The sequence below is a fragment of the Chenopodium album genome, chromosome 1, assembly GCF_948465745.1.
Source record: "Chenopodium album chromosome 1, dcCheAlbu1.1, whole genome shotgun sequence".
NCBI classification, from domain to species: Eukaryota; Viridiplantae; Streptophyta; class Magnoliopsida; order Caryophyllales; family Amaranthaceae; genus Chenopodium; species Chenopodium album.
Genome location: NC_137834.1, coordinates 81,161,593 through 81,167,663, shown reverse-complemented (window position 1 = coordinate 81,167,663; position 6,071 = coordinate 81,161,593). Strand labels below are relative to the sequence as shown.

The 6,071-nt window shown below is 33.3% G+C and overlaps 1 long non-coding RNA gene across 1 annotated transcript; it reads left to right on the top strand.

Moving 5' to 3' along the window:
* Positions 1–4,169: 4,169 nt before the first annotated feature.
* LOC145612799 (uncharacterized) lies at positions 4,170–5,252 on the top strand. The gene is made up of 3 exons (XR_014106766.1): positions 4,170–4,223; positions 4,320–4,397; positions 4,811–5,252. It is a non-coding gene; the product is annotated as an uncharacterized LOC145612799 (long non-coding RNA).
* Positions 5,253–6,071: the final 819 nt, after the last annotated feature.

The window sequence follows — 6,071 nt, the reverse complement described above, 5'->3', positions numbered from 1 at the left end:
AATGTATTTTATGTGAAAAAAGTCCTTTTAATACTTGCATTTCAATTTCACTAAAAGATTCGGTTCATTATTTTATGTTTATCTAAAAAAATATTAATTTTCTTCCAAACAAATTTTAATTATATATTAGTATAATAATTATGAGTTCCAAAACATTAATTAATTAAAAAATTTGGAGAAATGCTTGAGGAATGAAATCTTATTTACATCACTTTGTAATTGTATGTTAGCCAAAAAAAAAAAAAAAAAAAAAAAAAAAAAAAAAACCTAGTGATACTTTATCTTAAAAGCAATATAGCACCTATTATCACCTTTGCCCCCAAATAAAAGTGACATTTCACCTCAATTCTTGTAGTCCGATCTCTAGATACAATTTTAAAGCTATTTTACATACATTTAAGATAACTTTAAATTAAATCAATTAAATTCCACTATATATCTTGTTAGTTGAGATGAACTCTACAAGAGGGGGGGTGAATTGTAGGTGAGTTCCTAATGACTACTTTTGCAAATATAAAACAGAATAAAATAGGAACTTGCAAAGCACACAGTATTTTACGAGGAAACCTTCTAGTGCCCAACTAGAAGTAAAACCTCGACCCTACCTTAGGGATTTCAAACACAAACACTTCCACTATAATAGGGCAAACACCAAGTTACAACCTATTATAATTAAGCCTCTACTCACAAGTTTCTAAATGAACTTGCTACAGAACAAGACACTGTTCTACCCAGTCTAAGTCCCACACTCAGACTCTCTTGTACTCCTTAAGTACAGATCTTTCCTCTTCTCACCAGAAGCTCTCTCTGTATGCAATGATAAAAACAATACTCTCACCCAAATAATTCCAAACCAAATACAAGTATTAACACCTAGTATATGATAGACAAGTTATGCATGAAACCCGAAACTAATATGACAAGATTATAAGCTTGGCAAACTTACACAATTAAAGCTCTATAATTCTTCACGCATAAACTCACAAAAACCTAAACTCCTATTAATCTCTACTATTTATACAAGTATTACTTGTATAGAAAGTAGGTTTTCATCAAGATAAATAAGTAAAACTTAACTTATCTTAAAACACGGTTTTTTAAGTAAATCCTTTGAAGAAAATCTTTTCAGAAAAATAAGATAGAAATATTAAGTTAAAAAGCATAATATCTTTTTAACAAACTGATTTTAAGAAATAAATATTTAAAGAAAATCTTTTTCGATTTCTATCTTTTATCTTTTCCGATTTTAATTTATTTGCCAAGCTAATTGTCACGCTTCTAATAAATTTCATGCATATCCTACTTAACATATTTAACAATGAATCTAGAAGATAAAATCTTAACTAAAACATTGTTGCGCTGCGCTCTTGATCTGGTAGGCTTACTTGGGCTCCACGCTTACTAAGTTCCTCCAAAGATCTTAGTCAGCCATCTTCAAGTTTCTGTAAAGGAACGTTCCTGTTAGGGAACTCAGTTCCTGTGAGGGAACTCTTCTTCTATTTTGAATAACTTTCTTGATAAAGAACTCCTTCAAGTCTTCTTAGCTTCAGTTACTTCTTCCATCTCCAAGATCAATTTCACCTAGACTAAACAAACACTTGAAAAGCCTTTATGAGATGAGTTTGCTGTAACTTAAGTTCCTCATTATCAAAACCTTTAAACATCAACAATTTCCCCCTTTTTGATGATGACAAACTTAAGCAAACTCTTGAGAAAGTTAAAACAAAATAAAAGGTCGTATTTTTGTATTTTTAAATTATTAACAGAAAATAAACACACAACGGAATAAAACAAAAACCAAAATCTAAAAATTAACAAAAATAACTAAGACAGAAAGTAAACTAAACTATTAGCATCATATCAGAAGAAAGTTATGATACTTTCTCAACTGGAACCCAGAACAACTTCAGCCTCCATGTTTGCTTCTTCATTTCCCCCTATTGGCATTATCAAAAAGTCCTGCTTTTTCAAGTTTATTAAACATCTACCTACAGCCCCACAAGCAATTCATCGAGTGTGGGAAACTAAAGGCAGCGCTGCTAAATAACCCCAAGTAAGATCTACTTTTCAGCATAAGTGTTCAAAATATACATTAACACACAAGTATAGGCAGAGTTCCAACTTTTCATTCAAAAACCAAAATATTTATCATCCAGATGAACAATTTAAAAATTTACAACCAAAAATTAATTGTTCAAAAATTAAAGACAGAAATTAAAATTGTTCATAACTAAGACAGTGAAAATAGGCTAGGCTGAATTGAAATAGGGCAGGCTAGGTTTCAAGGAACTCCAGAATCTTCTTGAAGTCCTCCTTTGTCTGATGTGCAGAGGCCTCCAACCTTTCTTCAATACCCTTGAGTTTCACTAGGAACTCCTCCTTCTGTTCCTGTAGAGCCTTGTTAAGTTCTTGCTCTTGAAACTCCTTCTGTTCTTGAAGGTCCTTGGTCTGTTTTAGCATCAACCTCTTGAGTTCCTTCAACTCCTTCCCCTGCTCCTGGACCAACTTTTCCAAAGTCAGCACCTGCAGCTTTCCAGCAGAGTCCTTCATTCGACCCTCAACCCTTGCTATTCTGTCACCAAGTTCAGCAACTTGCCCACTGAGGATATCTTCCTCAACATCCAACTCCAGTGGCTGTTCCATACTGGTTTGAGGAACACCACTGGCAGAAATCCTCCTGCTCTTCCTCACAGGCTGTTCAGACACAACCTTTTCCTTCCTCTTCCCTGTCACTTTCTCTTTCTTTTTCTCTCCCTTCTCCAATCTTTGAATTTTTCCTTGTATCACTTCCAAACTTAACCCAGCCAAGGTTTCTTCATTAATCACATTTTCTGGCTTTTCATTCAAGGCCCCATATTTACCCTTCAGAACTACTCCAGCATTTTCAAATATAGTGGACAAAATGGCACCATACCCTACTTTTGTCCTACTAGGAACACAGTGTGCTAAGTGCTGGTACATTAAAGAAGGAAAATTGACCTTAATTTTCTTAGAAATACAGAAAATCACTGCCATATCCAACAGACATGCTTCCCCCTTTTTAGCAGTTCTGGGCAGAATTGTCTTCTTTACCAAATTGAACAATAGCTTTTTTAAGGGACTAAGATCATTATGACTCATGACCTTCTTCCCTCTCTGGCCACCTAGGGCTTCAACAATATCACCAGTCAAATAGCTACCTACATTGACATTTCCCTTTCCCTTAACATAGGTGTCATATCCTTCAGTAGGAGTTTTCAAAATTTTACCTAGGGTTTCAATGTTCAATTCAATTTAACCCCATTGACCATACTTGAAATTGTACCTAATTTTGCTTGAAAATTTTGGCAAAATTCAGTCATAGCTACAGAGTACATATAGTTTGCTGAGACTCTTGACAACAGAAATTCCCAACCTTGAAACTTAATTAAATCAAGAAATTCTAGAAATCTTGCTTTCCTACACCAAACAACATCAATGCGATGACCAACTACATACCTTCCAGCCTGTGACTCAAGTTCCGCTTGATCAGTCACTTCCTCTTCTTCCTCTTCCTTTTCAGACTCTTCCTTTTCTGAATCATTTTCCTCATCCTTATCTTCTTCTACTTCCTCGCTCATCTCTCACTACTAGAAATAGGCTAAATTGCGACGGAATGCTTACGACGGATATGATTTTCCGTCGTAAAGGTGGATATTTTCGACGGAAAATATTTCGTCGCAATTTAGCGACGAAAAATTTCTATTACGACGCATTTTCCCTCGTAAAATTTACGACGGAATTTATTTCCGTCGTAATTTAAAACTTGCGACGGAATATTCCGTCGTAAAGTGTTTTGCGACGGAATATTCCGTCGCAAGTTTTAAATTACGACGGAAATAAATTCCGTCGTAAATCTTACTGTCATTTTTTGAAAATTAAAAGTTGCGACCTTGCCCTAAAAAAAAAGGGGGAAATAATTGAAAATCAGAGAGAGAAGTGAAGCAGCGCGAGGAGAGAGAGAAAGAGAAGGAGAGAGAGAAGGAGAGAGGAGAAAGTTGCGGCGGCGGTGGTGATTCCTTTATGCCGGCGACGCCTGCAGACGACGCACATCAGCCGCCGAGAAAGAGAACGGGAAACAGAGAGGAGAAAAAGAACGGGAAAGAAAGAGAGAGGAGAAAGAGAACGGGAAAGAGAAAGAGAAAGATAAGGAGGAAGGGAGAGCTGTCGAGCCCTGGTGGTTTCCGGCGAGCCGCCGCGTCTAGGTAAGTGTGTGCAATTGTCAATTAATTTTTTTTTTTTTTTTTTTTTTTTTTTTTGCAAAAAAACTACCGGAATAACATATAACCACCACAACGCAGTCGCACCTCCGTCCCCTAGCCGTGACTGAACCCACCGGCCCTTGGTTGTTTCCGGCGACGCCCCACCTCCGCCTGACAGTAAGTGTGCTCAATTGAATATCAGTTAGTTAGCTGCTCGAACTCTGTGGCCAAACGATCGCAAAATTACTGCTATTTTTCTTGCTTAATGTGCTAATTTTTATGATACTATGCTATATTTTCTCAGGAATTGTGCTAATGGTTTGTTAAATCAGGATTTTACGAAGTAATTATTTCAATTTTGTGTTAGTAGCTAATTATTCTGGAATCGTTAATTTTGTTGAATTATGTTTGCATTTTTATTTTTTTCTGGAGAGGGAACGATTAAGGTGATTAATTAGATGACAAATTCATAAATGCTCGAATTCTTTTTTTTATTTTTTTTTATTTTTTTTTTCTGATTTGCTTGAATTTTGTTGCATTGATTTGAATTATAAACCCTTATTTTTTTTTTTTTTTTAATTTTGTTGTAGGATTTGTACAATTTTGTTGGTTTAATTGTTAAAAAGAAGTGCAGATCTAAAGGTTAGTTACATTACAAACCCTAATATAATGTATATGTGTATCTTACTTTGGTTGTTAGATATTCAATAACTTTTAGTTTGGTTAATTTAGTGACATTGGTGATCTCTTATAAGTAATTAATTGCTCCCTTCTCTTTAAAAAAACAATATAATGTTAGTTTGGTTTAGTTTAGTTTAACATAATGTAGTTTAGTTAAGTTTATGTTAATATAATGTGTTTTAGTTTAATTTATTTTAATATAAAGTACCTTATTGTAGTTTATTTTTTTTTAGAAATATGTTAGTTTAATTTATTATATATAACGGTAGTTTGGTTTGGTTTAGTTTAATATAATATATTAGTTTACTTTAGTTTGGTTTGATTTGGTTTATATTAATAGTATGGTGTTATGATATGTTTCTCTTGTTTAGTTTAATCTTGATATATTTGTTTAATATTATGTATGTTAGTTAAGTATATATATTTTTAAATAAATCTTATAATTAATTAATTGCTCCCTTGATCTTTAAAATAAACAATGTTAGTTTGGTTTAGTTTAGTTTAACATTATGTAGTTTAGTTAATATTATGTTAATATAATGTGTTGTAGTTTAATTTATTTTAATATAAAGTATCTTAATTTAGTTTAGTTTTTTTAGAAATATGTTAGTTTAATTTAATATATAAAACGGTAGTTTGGTTTGGTTTAGTTTAATATGATATATTAGTTTACTTTGGTTTGGTTTGATTTGTTTCTCTTGTTTAGTTTAATCTTGATATATTTGTTTAATAATATGTATGTTAGTTAAGTATATATATTTTTTTAAAAAATCATTTGCATAATCATATGCCTAGATACCCGTTCAAGGCATACACATTAGGAGTATGTCTTGAATAGTCCCCGGTTGGGACTATCCTTGTACGTTTATTCTCACTTAGGTGGTGAATGTATTCCTTTGTTTTAATTCTAAGGAAGATCCTTGCTTGTCATTTCTCTACAATGTTCTCTAGGTACATATATAGGTGTTTCTAATCGCCTATATTGTGTACTCGGGGAACTGTAGGGAGATGCTGCCGGATTTTCCATAGAATTGAAATTCTGGCATACATTCACTAGTGAGATTGAACGTACAAGGATGGGTTAGGTTGGAGTGATAAGGACCCTTGGAAATCATTTCTCTTCTCATTTGCATTTCCATAACAGTTTGATCTACAATGAATATATATTGT